Source organism: Pundamilia nyererei, unplaced genomic scaffold (assembly GCF_000239375.1).
Source record: "Pundamilia nyererei isolate P.nyererei 1_Seehausen unplaced genomic scaffold, PunNye1.0 scaffold00086, whole genome shotgun sequence".
In the NCBI taxonomy this organism is placed as follows: domain Eukaryota; kingdom Metazoa; phylum Chordata; class Actinopteri; order Cichliformes; family Cichlidae; genus Pundamilia; species Pundamilia nyererei.
Window position 1 is genome coordinate 1,829,316 of NW_005187487.1, and position 17,974 is coordinate 1,847,289.

Here is a 17,974-nt window from a genome sequence, read left to right on the forward strand (position 1 = left end):
GGATTAAACTGTGCTAAGAAGCTATTTTTAATGACGCACATGCTTATAAGCTGTCATTACAGATACCGACATACATGCAGTGGAAACTAGTTCAAGTGTAGGGTACCTGAACTAGTTTCCACAACAAACAATGCATGTTGTGTTCTTTCTTGGGATGTTACACAATTTTGTTAAGACAAAATGCAAAAGTTACATGAACTACTCATTTACTACATTTTTTTATGCTGTGCGCTATATATGATTTTACACAGTTTTTCTCATTTGTTTCCTTTTTTCATTGTGTCTGCACCATTGTAGTCAGAAATTTGGAAAGAATATTACACAAACCACATGTGTTAGACATGGAAAAAGTCAGCCTGCCTCTGTACATTAACAGTCCTCACACCTGGCTGACTGCCCAAATGGATGGCCACACTTGACTTCATACAGCTAGCTTTTAATTCCCCCAGATATTTGTATCATTAATTCCTAATACACTCAAAACCTAAAAATCAATTTCAATCATCCTTTTTTTTTACATGAGCAATTTTGATTAATGGGAAACTCTGCCTTGTAGTCTGCATGGTTCTCTCTAGAACCATGGAAGCATGGTTGTAATTTGTTTTACATTAACTACGTCAATTCAGATATTCATTATTATGTATGTGTGAGGTGCTAGTTGCAGCATTGTGACTTATGTGTGACTACCTTGCAACATCTCTTCATGTGTAGGCTGTGCTTTTCAATAACTTAGAAGAAGAAATATATGACTATTTTTTCTAATTTACAAAATCAATCTGTAATCATATGACAAACGCTTCCTCATTTGGGTTGTGAAATGCTTAGAAAGCTCATGCAAAGTGTTTTTTTTGTTTATTTTTTTTTTTGCAATAATCACTTTCACCAAAGAAGTTAATTTAAAAAAACAAAGCCAAAAAAACAGCGGAACTACCAAAATTATGATCCACAGTTTTGATGAGGCCAAATGGTACTATAAACCTTTTAATACCAAGAAGAAATACAACACAAAATTCTTAGAAATAAAAAAGCAACATGTTATAGATATATGAGAAAGAGAGAGAGAAAGAGAGATTTCTCATTTTTCAGTTCACACAGCTAAAGTCCTTTTCTTAATTTTTAGTGTCGTAGAAAAAAGCTACAATGTGGTGCTAATATTTATGCTACAGACTTTTCTGAGGTTTCACTGTCTCAATCCTAATGTAACAATTTAAAATCAGCACTCTTTAAAACTGTGAAACTCTGTGCAAAAGGTTTTTCTTTTAGCCAAGTACAGCAGGCTGGATGCCTACTGTTCTGATCCTCTGAGCGCTCTGAAGCTGATCCCCAAAAGGCCTCATGGTGAGAGCTGTCAGTGATGACAGACAGGTTGTCTCATGTACTCATTTTAATGGACACCATCTAGAAACAGCAGCTGAAAAGTCCCATAACCTCAAAGAATCTGCCTTTATATTTTATGTATCATTTTTCATGGGCAGTTTTTCACTTGAAGGGTAAAATTTTGGTGGGTAAATATTATCAAAAAATATAGAAATTCTGTAGAAATTCACACATATTACATATAACCTCAGAAAGATTCCTAGTATTATCTACGTATATTCAACGTGTATTACGGTTACTGGGCAGAGAAATGTAGGCAGAAGAGATTCAGAGGTGACCTTTCAGGAAGAGAAGAGGTTCACTCACAAAGGCGTACAGTATAAACCGTGGACCATGTTTGAGGCCCATATCTATTTACTCATGACCTTTACCAAGCCTGCACCACCATCTAAAATTTACTGTAAGGGACAAAATAACAGAAATACCAACAAGGATATGTTCTATACAGTTCCACAGTACATCAATGACGCTGACATATAGTTCAATAAGAAGAGATCATTAGAAGGAATTGAGCATGGTTTATCTATGTACAGAATTCAATTTGAGGTATTTGGCGGTTAGACCTCGATGGGATTAGGGCAAGACCCCCTGGAGTCTAAACGCTGGTGGTGGAGATAAAGATGGAGTCTTGAATAGAGCCTGAATAATTAGAGATGGTGATCGGGGAGAGGGCTAGTTGGAGGAAGGAAACTGCAAGACAGACGCACAGTGAGATTTAAAGTACGCGGAGTGAAGGCTGATTGGCCGGCAGAAAGCCGATTGGACTAGACCAGTGATGTCACAATCAGCTTGACAGTGTGGGAAAGTGGAAGTTATGTAAAACTTAGATTAGGTGCCAACACCTGAGAAGCAGACAGATGAGTGACTACAGATGTTCCTTATTGATCTTACAGATAAGCTTCTGTGAAATTAATTCAACTTACGACACAACAATAGAAGTCGAACAAATAGACACAAAGTGTTCATCTACTTTGTTAGATATTTTATAGACACATATTTTATTGTAGTATTTTTGTAATATACTATATGTCTATGATTGCATCAAAAGTTCTGAGATCTTTTAGCGCTGGGAAATATTCACCTTTTCAAATCTTTCGTATTGGTTGCTGTCTTTGTATGAGACTCTTTATCCACTTTATGTAAAAATGCCGCCCATATGTACTTTTAAACAGGATTCATGAGCAATAAAAGCGATTATTTTTTCCTGAGGCACGTAATATAGAATATTATTGCACCATTAGGAGCTTCTGCTTGAGCTCCTTGAATTTAGTTTCATAAATGAATTTATAAATCCATGAGCAAATGCAGTTTTCAAACTTCTTGTTCTTGTATTTTATCGGTAAAGGTTCCACACAGTAATGTGGAGAAATGCGAGATTACAGTAATTAATGTTTTTTTTTTTCTTGTTTTGTCCATTTGCTGAAAGAGAACATGTATTATTGGAAATTATTTTCTGTCAGAAACAAACCAGAAAGAAATCTTATTGACTGCTAAAATGCACTGATTGGACAGCTGATGGCTTTCAGTCAGTTTGAACTAGATTTTAGTATTATTCAGGTGACTCCAAACTTTTTATACATTATAAACTGAGTAAGAAATCTAGCTGAAAGCAAGGTATATACTTAGTTGTATGGAGACTAGTTTAACTACAGTATTACTACAGTATTAGCATTGGTTAGCTTAACATAAAGAACAAACTGTCCAAAGGAAACAAAACTGGGCTGATTAATATATTTTATCTCTTTCTAAAGGCTATGTCATGTTTGGGAAAAAGATTGTGACTTGGGTTGAAATACAGCCATTCACAACAAGTTGATGTGATGCCTTACTTCAATGGTTTTAAAGATGTAAACAGAAGACACTTGAATCAGAAGACTAAATCCAAACACCATACTTTTAATCCAACAAGCTAAATATCATTAACAGGTGACTGAAAATGAAAATGTAAAGGTCCAAAAAACAGACAAAAAAAACAATAAGATGCACAAAAGAACAAAAATACACAACAAAAATGTAGAAACTGGGAAAACACAAAGAACACTAGTTTGAAAGGAGAAAATGACATAATGGTGGAAACCATTAACTGCTTAGTACAAAACATAAAGATGATCAAGCAAGTTGATGGTAAAAGATTGTGAAGATAAGATATGGAGAACAATAATTGTATAATACGACCGTATGTAACAGAATTAAAACCCCATAACTATGACAATGACCAAGCATCTTTTTGTGACCCACTGTGAACGAGACCATTCTAACCATTGGTGTAAGGAGTGCATCAGCCCAACAACGCAAAGAAGACATGGTGCCTCTCTCTCAGATGCCAGTGGCTTTGATATAAAGACAGCATCCCACACCCTAGTAATGAGGACACACTTGAATTAGGGGAACACAAACACACAAGGACGAAAAGTTTGTCAAAAACAAGGTGTATTTTGTAAGTGGAAATTTGTTGTACAAGGGTAACCATCACATGAACATGCTTACACAGCTGTGTTGCCATCTGTTAGACAAAAATCCGACTGTACTATATAGGTTGAGTTAGCCCTGAGGGAGATGACGGTCACTCTGATGGTTTTGCCTTCCCTTGGCACCAACAAAGCCTTGTCCGCATCAGTTTAATTCCTAATGCAGGTAAGCCAGGCTGTAAACGTCAGGACAATCTATGTTATACAAATTTTCATTCTTTCTTCGACCCATTGTCGTGTTAAAAGAAAAAGCAATAAAACTTCTAGCTGAGTCCTTTCACCGAGATTTGTCCTTTTTTGCCTCAGTTGTCAGCTTTGTTCACAAATCTTCCAATACATTGCTGTCTCCTTAACAACGGGAAGAGAGCGCAGTGCAGACGGAGCTGGACTCTCGAGCATTACATCTTTCTCTTTCTTCTGGTATGCTTTGATAAAACATGTCACAGGCTGACAGCTCAGTAAGCCTGACTGTGCTACATACAATCCACTGATGTCATGTTGCATCATTTGTGGGTGCTGACGCTCAAAGTAGTGACAACAGCTCTCTCTCACTACCGTACGGGGTTGCCAGCACATATAAAGGTGCCTTATGCAGGTGTAAAATGACAGGCTAAGCAGTCTTCTTCCTTTCACGTAATATAAATCTTTTGATTTGATTATTAGAATATATATGTGAGAGTATGTACAAGCATAAGAGGACAACTGCTCACAGGATTTAGAAAGTGAATTTTGCAATTCTGGAATAATCTCGACAAAAGATGGAAATTATCAGAGTGAAAAATGGAGGGAAGATACAATGGCTGAAACCTTCTCTGGATGTTAACCAAAGTAATCTGTGTGCTCAGTCAAACATACGTGTTGCACAGAATTGCCAGTGACTGGTAGCAAAGAAAAGATTAACTGAATAGCTCCACCTTTCCAGAACACAAAAGCCAGCTACAGAGGATTACATCAACCAGCTGTGAGCTCGTCTTTTCAGCTACCTGTCCTGACAAGCTTCTCAGACATGGCTCTATGAATTACATGCAGTCCTGTATCAGACTTGAACCTCCTGGATAGCTGAACAAGCAGACTGAAGCAAAGCTTGGAGGGAGTCTTGGTACAACAAAGTTCTGTTGTACCAAGAGTTTTTTTTCTTTTTCAGAAGGGTGCTCTGATGTTAAATTGGAAATTTCACCACTGCCAGCTGATTTTTGGATTCTAGAGACAATTTTTAAGCCTGGACAAGCTTCACTCTTGAGGGTGACAAGTGTCTAAATCCTGTCCAGACTTTCCTTCAGCAGATTCACACACACAGCCTTTTGTCTATAGAGATAATAGAAAATACTTTACTGTAGGATACTAAAGGAAGAAATAGGATCAAGCTATTAAACTGTTCTAAGGTCCTTTCTGTTCCCCATCTAAATCTGCACACTGCGTGTTATATACTGAATACAAAAATACAAAACCAATGATGAACTGAGTGTTGGTACAGTCAGTAGAGAAATGACAGATACAGATAATATCCTAAATTTAATGATATTTGTTGTAAACCATAAAACACTAATAAAGTGATTAAAGGACTGTAAATTTAGTTAGCTCTTCTGTGCGCTGTGGTTAAGCTCCATGCTTGGCACCTTTCTTTTTAATGAGGACAGAGTAACAAAGTGAGAACAGTTATTTCTGGTGTCCAGGAAATGCCAGTGCAGCATTAAGCAGTCTGGCTGGTTAATGGTGGGCATTGGGGCACTTTCTCTCTTTTCAATTATCCAGAAAAAAACGAAAAACAAACTCTACTTATTCAAGTTAAACATAAATTATTGATCCATCTTCTTCCACTAATCCAATTCAGTGTCATGGGGCAAGGAGTGCTGGAGGCTATCCCAGCACAAGAGGCAGGGTATACCCTAGACAGGTTGCCAGTCCATCACAGGGTCAACAGAGAGAGAGAGAGAGAGAGAGAGAGAGACAACTATTCACAAAATTATTCACAAAGATTACGCAAAGACATCTGCCAATTTTCCCAGAACTGGACTTCCCAGGAAATTCGCCACATGGTCAGACTGCAAAATAACCCAAGAGCGACATCAGATACTCCAGGCCTAAGTTGACATGTTAAACATTAAAGGTAATATTAGAACACTTGGGAAAACACTGAAAGACTTGTCTTTAAAAAGATACATAAAAGCTTAGATTTGAGAGAGGGTGTACTTTCTTTTCATCATGGCTATATTTCTATAGTAGTAGCCAGGTAAGTACTTTAATCTTTGCAAGCAGGTGACTCAAGACTGACCAATTAAATCTAATCTAAAAAGCTGTATATATTTTATAGATATACAAGCATTTCCCAGCCAGCATTTTTTTTTTTTTGTATTATGCTGGTGTTTATTTCACTGCTCCTAATGATGGTTTGAAAAAAAAGGAAATTCATATTTGCTGAGAAGGAAACTAAAAGTTAAGAAAGCTACAGAAAAAACACCCCAAAACAAAACAAAACCAACTTGTCATATGTTCATAAATCTGTTATGGAAGAAAAAATATTACCAGTTGTATAGTTATGTTTCAATCTTACACAAACTACTCATCTCTTCTTGGTTTCTATCAGTCTCCTTTCCTCTCATTACAGACAGAAGTTATTCAAATATATCTAAAGTCGGAGATGAAATCTAACTGAAAGACATAAAATTTCCAGGATGTTTAACTATAAAATGAAAATAAAAAATCCACACTTTGCCTTCAGCCTCACACAGCTTATGAAGTCATTACACAATTAGACGGGGCTATGTAAGACACAACTAAACAGATCTATTCTTTGTGGGTGGGTAAAGAAGCAAACTTTGATATGGCAGACTTAACTTTTGTTGAAAATGAGACGTTCTTGAAAGCTGTGTTCACTTCAATTCTTAGTCAGTGAGTGTGTTAGCTGTGGGCTACAACTTCAGCCCTGTGTTTGCTACATTTTGGCTTTTAAAAGTAAATTGAATTAGTTGTTAACAGCACCTTTAATGTACAAAAAAGAAAAGGATCACTATCAAGAGTACCAAGAGGGATTTGTTTTCCCCCTACGCTTTCTCTGTCTTAGATTTAAGGATATGTATTTCCAATGAACATGTAATATTGACATCCTTGCAAAGTTTAATTCACACTGAATCTCTGAAAATATCAGTTACTGATCATGTTGAACTTATTTCCTGTTGTTGCTGTTATTGCTTTACATTTCACCCTATGTAGCAGTTTTGCGTCGTGTTTCTCAAATAAGTTGTCTAATAAACGAACCAATAGTTCAGGAAAAGAAAACCTAATTGCTTTTGAGCAAAAACAAATCTCCCTAAGCTTTCTTTTCAGCACTGTTTGCAGCATGCACTTGCTGATACATCAACATCTTTGACATCATTAACATTTGCAGGGTGTGAGTGGGTGTGTGTAAGTTCTCTGTGAGCATATGAGTAACCCTTTGTTTTACTGTTTCTTCCCTACATTTTCATTCATCACACATGACAGCCACGTCATAAACAAGTCATCAAAGTAGCAAAAGGCAGACATGTTAAAGCTGTGTACCTTCTTCATTCCTCTAGTTTACCTTTGTCATGTGCTCAGTGCAGGCATATTGCTGACATCCAAAGGCAAACACATGTTGTCACGCACGTGATAATTAATCAAAGAATACTCACAAACCCTGCAATAAAGATAAAGATTTCCTACCCTTGCACAGAAATGAGTGCTAACAACAGGACGTGGGGTGCGGGGAAGATGGCGGGTACTGTAGGTGAGGAAGGGGGTGGGGGGTTGAACACCCTCAAACAGCAACAAATTAATTGATGCCAACTTGAGGCCAGCAGTTAGAAATGTGACTGTTCATTATTTTAAAGCTATTTTCTGACCCAATTAACCTTTATCAAATTAGACAATGTCCATCTATCGCTGTTGTTTTGTCTGGCATAATAATATCTCACATGCTAAAATTCCATAATGTTTTCAAGTCTAAAAAAGGCAGAGAAGCAATTTGGACAATGCTAGTGGTCTTTAGATTAAAAAAAAGAATTAATAAAAATGTTAATAAGTTTTAAGATAAATTAAGACGTGAGCTGCCAGAGTCTTAAGCCAAGTAAGAAGCTTGATCATGATGGCTATACAATGTGCACAGGCAGTCTGGAATGTCTGATATGAGCTTAATTCATATTCAGCAGATAATGTGCCAGTGGAGGTGAAGCTGAATCATCTGAGCAGAACAGGTTGCACTGAATTGTCAGGGATATTGTGCAACAAAAATGTGCCAGAAGCATGATTAAGACGCGGATCCTGCAGATGGAGAGTCGGGCTTTGACAGGGTTTTATTTTCTTTTCAACCACCATAATGATGTAGGCTGCTTAAACCATCTGGAGGTTGTCGCACAGTGACACACACTTGACGCCGCTCCTCCTAGGTAAAGAAATTAGCTGGTGAAATCGTTGTTGGTCACTGGCATTTCAGTCCCGTCACGTGAGAGTTGTAATTACTCAGATTCTTTCACTGAATGCTTCAGTTTGAATTTTAGCTGGCTGAGGCAGTTTCCCCATTGATATCATTTTTCAGCATGTGTTGAAAGCTCGCTGTGGGCAGCTCGTCCAAACAAACTACCGTGAAAATGCTGATCATTGAAAAGCTGTCACACAATTATTTTATGCCAAACAGTGTAGCAAAGGCTCAACTATACCTGTATGTGTGACTTAATCTGTCAGGTCTGTTGTTAGCCATAAAGTTAAGACTGCAGCAAAGCAATTAGTTTAAGAGGAGAGAGCTACAGCAAACCAAAAAGAGTCTGTAATCATGACTGCACCACAGTTTTTACAGTCCTTTCATTCATTACTTTTTTATTTTCATGTTTAACCATGTTTAGTTTATATAAAAGGCCCTGAATAAAAAGTAAAAAAAAAAAAGCAACGAATAGAGAGAAGAATCACAACAAACTAGCGTTTTAGAATATGGTAATGACAAAATTACTAAAGAATTACCCAATTCTGTAGCTGCTAATAGGAGGGGTTTAGTAGTATACAAGGATATATTGTAAAACAAGAGAACCTTGTAGGGATGAGTCAGTATTCTGTGCACTTTCAGAAATCTCCCACTCAAATTTGACTTTAAAGCTATATATATAGTGCCAGTGGTGGATACGCTCTTGTATTCATCACATAACATCCCTCACACCACCTGAGGCAAGTCATAGGTTCTGCTCTGTATCAGACTTAAATGGGTAATTGACAAGTCATTGCCTACGCCTCATGCTCTTGCTCCCTTTATCCAACTAAAACATCTTACTTGTGTCTCTTATTCATTCAATATTTAGTTGGCCTCTTGCACAATACTGCTGAAATTTCAGATCAGACCTTCTGAACCGTTCAAGTGTGAGATGGAGCAAAGTGTAACATATTCAGGGTCATGACAGTGTACATGTGTATCTCTGCATTATTTTGTACGTATTCCTATGCTTGACAGCATGCCTAACACGAGAATCAAGATCCTGAGACACACAAGGCCTGAGGATAAGAAATTAATAAATATGCAAGTTGTGAAGTCATATTTTATTTATAATGATTTGCCTCAAGCCTGAATTATACTTTCTGCACCCACGAGTCCGCTAGGGTCCACTCAGCTCCGCTTGACCTGAGTGAAAATCTCCATCAGATGGTGAATAAGAGGGTCTGTGTGGATGCCAGTGTTTGCCTGAAATTTGTAACCTTGCAGACTAGACCATGGGGAATTTAAATTATGCCATTACAATGGACAAACTACACATTCACCCCAGCTGGTAGACTTCAAGCGGACATCAAAGAAGTATAAAAGGAATGATTGCTCATCTGTTGGGCCTTGAGCTGACTGTGTCTGTGTCTGCAACACAATCCAGGCATCAGTGTAAAAAAGCCAAAAGGCTAATGCTGTAGGAAAGAAAACATCTTAAAGACTCAAAGTTCTCAAAAATCTACAGTGAATTTTTATATGACAAACTTTTGGGCAAGTAATTATAATAAGTACATTACAAAATCATCTTGTATCTCAAATCCACATTATTTATTTACTGGGTTAAAAAAAACTTCATTCTTTCTTAATTACACATCTTAAAAGATATAAAAACTTGATCCAACATAAAAACATAGTTTTGAACATTTCACATGAAAGATTTTCCTTACTTTTTACCGTGGTTTTCTCACTGTAGCTAATATCATACAGAAATGCTCTTTAACTTTTATTATGATAAAGATCCCTCTGCTTCCTCCCACTAGCTGCAACACTTAGTTGCAGCGATGCTAACAAGCCCATTTTTTTCATAAAAAATATCTTATATGCTAAACTCAGTGATCCAAATAAATTAGTGTCTGTTGTTTGTTTTGAAGCAAAATACATTTACACTTCTTGTGCAGAGGATATCTAATACCACTGCTAGCAAAGCTACAATCAATCTGTGGCTAATGATGCCCCACATTCTCTCACAGGGCCTAACATGGAGATGATTATAGCAGTTAGGTATGTCTGGCTCTTTCCCCAGAGAAACATTTTGAATTAATTGCAGACTGACAAATAGTGAAAGTCCCCATGCCCACCCTTCTACCCCTAGGTCAAGCACAAAATGAAACAAATGGAAAAAGTGAAACAGGGGAGATGTTTCTATTAGGAAGGCACACTATTCAACAAAGGAGGACTGGGAGTCGAATTAATACACATAAATTGCAGTATTTGTCCTATGAGGTAAGCATAGCTTCTAGAAAAAAAATTACTGTGATAAACTACATCCCATTGCTCAGATTTTCTATTCACAATCACTATGTGAAGGAATATTTAGATTTTCCAAGGTCAACTTTTACAGAGTGCCTCTTTGCAAGTTCAAACACACATTTCCTCACCTTTGTGCCAGTGTTTGATAAACAGGCCACTCATAGAGCTTTCATATTAGCAGTGGATGAAACTACAGTGCAATGGTCATTTTTTAGTGATACAACCACAAAACCTATTAGCATAGGTAAGGGTTTCCTCAGTCTATTTAGGGTATTTTTTTACTTATTGTTTTGTTTTTACAGAAAGTGAGTTTAGGGGAAAAAACCCAAAGGGCAACAATAACAATAAAACTTCAGGTGCACAACTTCTGAGTGCACTCTGAGCACAGTGGCTCCCATCATTTGTAAATGGGAGATGTTTGGAACCACCAGGACTTCCTAGAGCTGGACAAACAGCTTAGGTCAGGGAGGTAACCAAGAACCCAATGGCCACTCTGACAGAGCTCCAGTGTTGCTCTCTGAAGAGCAACACTGCAGGCTGTCCTTTTGTGTGTTTTTTTTTTTCAGAAGGCCTGCAGCACTTCACGAATCAGGCCTTGTAGAGTGACAGCCTGACTAAAGTTTTCCAAAGGCACTTGAAGGGCCCTCAGAACTTGAGAAACAAAATTCTCTGGGCAGATGAAACAAAGACTGAACTCTTTGGGCTGAATGCCAAGCGTCATGTTTAGAGGAAACTAGGCACCACTTATCACCTGACCAATATCTTCCCTATACCGAAGTATGGTGGTGGCAGCATCATGCTGTGGGGATTTTTTTGGCAGCAGGAACTGGGAGACTAGTGACGGAAAGGTGAATGCAGCCATGTATAGAGACATCCTTGATGATGACCTGCTCCTGGGTTTTCTGAACCTCAGACTGGAGAAAAGGTTCATCTTCCAATAGGACAATGGCCCTTGAGTGGCCCAGCCAGAGACCAGCCTTGAACACATCTGAAAAAAGATCTGAATATGGCTATCAACCGGTGCTCCCCAATGAAACCTCCCCTAGAGGAGAGAAGAATGCAGAGAAGAAAGGGAGAAACTGCCCAAAAATTAAGTTTTGTGTGTGTGTTCCTACTGTACCCAGTCCAGACGTTGGGGCCTAAATTAAAGTAGCTGGTTGGGTTTGCAGTTCACAATTTCTGAAAGCTGGTGATGACGACACCATATTACACTGACAATTAAAATTATGTGTAAAGGCTTGTTGTTTTCTATGGGAAAGCATATAATTCCACATAACATGGCTCAGCCATGGAATATATAGGGTCATGATCATTTCATGTTTTTCTGTGAGACTAGGGTGTTCCACTTCTGTTGTATAGTATATTCTTGGCACTGTCCTTCAGACATTGTGAAAAAAAAATCCTGGCCAGTGGTCTCCCTGGACACTCCGTCAAACCCCCCCCAAAAAGAAAAAAAAAATTCAAAAGAATCTCAGAAGGAATAGAACCAGCTCACTCGCTCTCTTATCAGAGGCTGCCAGATGCCAACCCACAACATCATCCCACACACAGCCTGAAGGTGCACCACAACATGGAGCCATTGCAGTGGGGAGTGAGAATGAGGGGGAGAGTGAGATACAGTAGAGAGGAGGGTGGAAAAGGAAGAAAGAGATGTATAGCCTAGGAACATTCAGAAGGAAAAGTGGATCACGATGCGAAGGAGGGTCAACTGGAGCAGAGGGAGTCCGGGCAAAAAAAACTTATGGAGACCAATCGCCTTTTCCCCCTGCTGTGCCCGATAGGCTAAAGACCAAAGAAAGGAGAGAAACAACTGTAGATATGCTCTGTTACCATGAAAAGAGAGAAAAAAATGTGTTTTATGATGGTTCCCACGTAAGCTTTGTGGCAACAGTAAAGATGATGCAAATCACTTGTGAGTAACAGCCTCCATCCATCACCCTTGTTACAGCTCCAATGTATAGCACAACACCAGCGGCAAAGCCACTCAAGCTCACATTGTATGCAAAAGCCTACAGGCTGTCTTTTTCTGTGGGTGGAAGATTTTCTTAATTTTACATGTGGAAGGCAGAAAACCTTTTACCAGAGTGAGACACACTGTTTGATCAAGCCATCTGTGATTAGATTTTGACAGGCTGCTCAAAGTGTGCTGGTTGACAGCCTCAAAATTCAATTTTATTTCACTTTCTCATGTGCTCTGCTTAAAGACTACCATCTATGGTGACATTCAGATGCACACACAAACAGACACACACTCATGCACACGATGGCTGGCAGCTGTTCAGTGCCTTAACTTCTTTTTCAAGCCACCAGAAAAAGCTGATTACTGGCACCAGTCATCCTCCAACCAAACGGCAGAGAGCTAGCAGAGTATGAGAGCAGAACATTTAAGTTTAAGAGGAAGACAGAGAAAGACAGGAACATACAAGAAGCTGTCATGGAAAGCACTGAGCCTTGTATAGATGCATAATTCGAGCATGCCAGGTGAAAGACAGAGGGAGGCAGCTTAATGTGGATGTTTTAAATGGTTAAAGCAACACTGTCAAATGTCAAAGAATAGAACTGGTTGAACCTGATTAATGATGAATAGCTTATATAACAAAAAAAAGGGAAATTGTCCATGACAAGCTAAGGTGCTACTTAGCAAAGTACAAAGTAAATGGCCTGTATGGTAAATGGCCTGTATTTATATAGCGCTTTCCTAGTCCCTAAGGACCCCAAAGCGCTTTACATATCCAGTCATTCACCCAGTCACACACACATTCACACACTGGTGATGGCAAGCTACATTGTAGCCACAGGCGCACTGACAGAGGCGAGGCTGCCGGACACTGGCGCCACCGGGCCCTCTGACTACTTAAAGGCATCGTAAGAGTGGCAATCATATGGTTATTTAGGATAATACATGATGTACATAATTTAGAAAATGCTTCAAGTCTCAGTTCCCCATATTCATTAGTTTTGGTGTGTGAATCTGGACTGTAGATTGCAGATTGCTACCGGCATAGTTTTTGTAGTGGTAGCTTATCTGCTACCTTGGTTGTAATGACTGTTTTGATTCTATTAGATTGAAGCAGTCTGGTCAATGTTCTCTGACCTCTTGCATAAAAGAGGTACTGAATATTTTCTCATTTCCACGCCACTTTCTGTAAACCTTACAGATGACTGTGCAGGAGCCAACCCTTTGGGATGATCTCCCTGTTGGAGCTCAGTCTGGGGGGAATTATTTTTTCTCCTCGTCTTTCCTCATGTTGTGCATTTTCCATTGTTATACCTCTCTGACCTGTCTTCCCCATGTGATGTTGTAATGTATGTATGGTCGGAAGGGTAAGATGGCACTGGCAAAGGTCAGCAGCCTTAACCCAACAAATTTCCCACACGTGGGACTAATAAAGGTTATCTTATCTTATCTTACTTTAGCTTCCTCTCAAAGACATGTGTGTGGTTCGGTTAGCTGGTAGCCACAGACGTGAAGGTGAGCATGAATTCTTTCCCATAGATATTTGTTGGCCCTGCAACAAATTCCAGTCTGTACTTTGCCTGTTAATCTCGAGGACCATTAGGATTTGTATTTAACAAAATCATGTAGACTGATAAGATAATTCATTTTTAAAACAAGTCTGAAACATGACAAAAATAACAAAATGCACTACAGAGTGATCTCCTTTTAAATCAGTGTATTAAGATTACCATGCCACAACTCTTAAAGTATTTTTTTCTAATAAGATCAAATCATACAAAATCTTCCAGCAGCTGTAAAGTCTGAAATGATCAGAAATTAACTCAGATATTCCAGTCATACACTGATATGAAGTATATTGACCTTATTAACTACTATTGGCCAACTGACAAATAATGTAGCACTTGCCAGTCTCAGTGGCCCATGTATTTGTTATTCAACATCAGTTGGAAGTTTTTATTTTCCATTGTTCGATCTCTGAAGTCCAAGTTATCGTCAATGCTGCCTCCATCCCTAGTCCTTACCCTAAGGATTGAGTGCAGGGTTCAAATTGGGGTCATCACTGACATTGGCTTAGATCTCATAGGGATACCTTATCTGACCTACTGACCTCACAGTAAGGGAAGTGGAAGCTTTACTTATTTTGGCTGACCTGCTCAAACAATGTAAGCACATGAAATGTCTAGACAGTCAGAGGGAAAGTGTTTGCAAGAGGAATTAATGCTGCCATCTGGAATCCAAACTTTACCCAACACGGAAAACTCTAAAGTGCTAAACTCCACCCATCTGTCACTGCAAGAAGGATAAAACAAATACCAAGAACTGTAAACAAATATAAATTTAACCCAAGCCTATCCTCAGACTGAGAGAAAGCTAATCAGTCTGTTGACAGATATGATATGAGGTGATTAGTCTCCATTTGTGGCTCGCAAACACTCATGCCAGGAAAATATGTGGCTATTCAGAAGACTGTCCATATGGGGAATTGTTATATAATTCATACTGCATGTGTTAAAGAGCTTAAGCTTGCTGAATGAGAGACAAGAGGCTTGAAATAGGGTCCCTCATATACAATGAGTCTACATGTTTGCAAAATGGCTGACAGGTAGAACTCATTGAAGAGAAATATGCCTGGGACAGAGGTACACAACGGGGGGAGAATATGAAGGGCACAAAAGTAATCAGCCAGCTGTCAGCCAGCTTTTTGTCAAACAGGAACATGTCTGATGTGAATCTTCCATTGTAGGGAGAATGAAGGATGTTTCAAATGTGTTTGAAGATGAGCTGCTAGAATAGATTCCCATCAAATCAAAATAATCTGCATGAAATTCAGAAAGCCAATATTCCTGCTACAATAAAAGGATTAACTTTTGTTTCTTGTTTCTTATTCAATATGTGATTTCCTTTCAAAGTCTGATAAGAGTCCATTTTAATTAGTATCAGCAATAATAAAAGATAATGAAAGAAATCAAAGTGATGTATGATTAAAGCTGGCAGCAATTTGGAGAATCGTCCCTTTGATGTGAGATGCACTTTGCTGCATATTCTGTATAGTGATATAGTGAACGTCCCTGTCACAGATGCTGATGCCTCTTTTTGTCATCTTCCATCAGTGAAGGCTTGCGCATCATATACATCCAAATAAATAAATAAACAGTAACAGGAAAATTATAGTGGGCTTGACGATAAATACTTTTCAGAGTCTTCCCACCTCTGAACTCTGTGGGCTTTGTGGTGTCACCAGTATATAATCAACTTGTGATACTGGAGGCAGCAAAGGCACAACTCTGTTATTTATTTATTTTTTGTTTGTTTGTTTTGTTCTGTTGGCGTCATCTGTTAGAGTTAAATTTCTAATTCAGCTCTGTCCACACTACATTCTCTTCTTCCTGTGCTGCATCACAGTTCAGAAAACAGATGTCTAAAACTAACCATTTCAAAATAAAATCTGGCCTAGGTTCTACTAATTTATCTTAACAACAAACAGGCTCATGAACTTTTTTTTACGATTGCATTACCACCATGGTTCAAATGGTATAATCCTTTAAGGTCTGACTAATGATAAATCACATGTAGCATTAGTATCAGTATGAAAATTGGGTTTTACGACTACAGCTGCAGAGCACATAATGCACACTGTGGCTCGATAAGCTGTGGGGATGATTGTGCTGACCATAGATGCCCATTCAGTAAAGTATATTGATTGAAATACAACATTCAAAGCAAGTGTCAGAAAGAGCAGTGTGTGTACTGTCAAACTCAGTCTGGAGGCCTCCTGAAATCCATTTATCGATCCTTGCTGGATGCTCACTGCTTCTTTTGACAAGGTACCCTCAGAAGGATGTCATTGATGCACAGTACTTCAAAAATCCTATACTCCTGCACCACGTAAAGCAGTTTGATTCTAAACTCTAGCTCTTTTGTACCTTATTGTTCTCTTTTTAAAAGAGTCCTTTAAATATTTTAACAATATTAATGATCTGGAACAATTCTTTCTTCACTTTAAAGAGAACAAATCTTACTAACTTTTAAAATCTATGCTGAGGACATGTCACCTGTGAATTATGTTTGTAGTTAAGTGTTCGTGGTGTTTCTTCTCTTCATCTTTTCAGATTTAAATTAGATTCGATTTTCTGTGTTGGTTTATTTCTTGTCCTCACTGCATTTGAATCTCATAGACTCTGATAACTGTACAATATATTTTCCAGCACCATAAGAGACATCTGGCCTCATATACTAAAGAGGATTTGTCACCAGTTAGTTCCTTTTTTTATTCTGTCTGTCATTTCAATCAGACACTTTTTGAAAAAGTGCTCATTTTTTCCCACGCACTTGTGAGAACATGTTCAGGGGGATAAAAGAAGACCTTGGACTCATGCTTTCCTCTCAAAAACATTTCCAAAGCATAAAAATAATGCAGAAGCTATGATGCAATGAGAAGCAATGAAACATGTTGGACTACCATATTTCTGTCTACATACTTGTCCACAAAAGCCCTACACTTGATGTTGTACTGAAATTGAAAGCTAATCACAGAGGGGAGACAGGTGAGGGACAGCACCAGGAAAAAGAAGAAAGTTGAAACTGCAAATGATTTATAGAGGAAAAAAAATGATACAGTATCACAAAAAAGATGCTCTTTCTTATCAGGATTGATCTTCTGCCTTTTGACTCTGTGTTAAACAGCAAAACAACTTTTCTTCCTCTCCAAAGTGAGAAAAACACATCTGACAAAAGCACATGCCCGCTTGTGCAAATTTTAGCAGCATTAGCTGAGCTCTGTCACACTGAATAGGGGAGTGGGATCAAAAACTTAGCGCTGATTAATTCTTCTCTTTTTCAGAAACTCTTCAATGTGTGCAACAGGTTTGAGAAACAGAGATGGCCTAGTTTGATTCAAATTTCTTTAGCTGATGGGTGCCGCTGCAGAGGGTTTCATTTGTGGACTGAATCTCATTAATTATCACACGAAATCACATCAATAAAACACAAAGTAATCCCGTGGTAATAAGTAATTACATCAAGCGATAAAGAAATATTCTTGTTGTTGTTCCAGTTGAATGCTGCAATAATAATATTCATCTGCTTTGATCAAGTAAGAAGACCTGCTGTATTAAACTAAAACTGGGTTTGTAACTTCACCTTGACTGAGCTTCGTGACCCCTGCTGCGACTAAAATGGTAAAATGGCCTGTATTTATATAGCGCTTTACTAGTCCCTAAGGACCCCAAAGCGCTTTACACTACATTCAGTCATCCACCCATTCACACACTGGTGATGGCAAGCTACATTGTAAATGGCCTGTATATTTATATAGCGCTTTACTAGTCCCTAAGGACCCCAAAGCGCTTTACATATCCAGTCATCCACCCATTCACACACACATTCACACACTGGTGATGGCAAGCTACATCGTAGCCACAGCCACCCTGGGGCGCACTGACA

General features: G+C 38.5%; 1 protein-coding gene across 2 annotated transcripts in view; it reads right to left on the reverse strand.

Moving 5' to 3' along the window:
- The window catches only part of LOC102202217 (leucine-rich repeat and fibronectin type-III domain-containing protein 2), a 132,394-nt gene that overhangs the window by 6,839 nt on the left and 107,581 nt on the right, over positions 1 to 17,974 (reverse strand). The gene's annotated exons all lie outside the window — the stretch shown is intronic.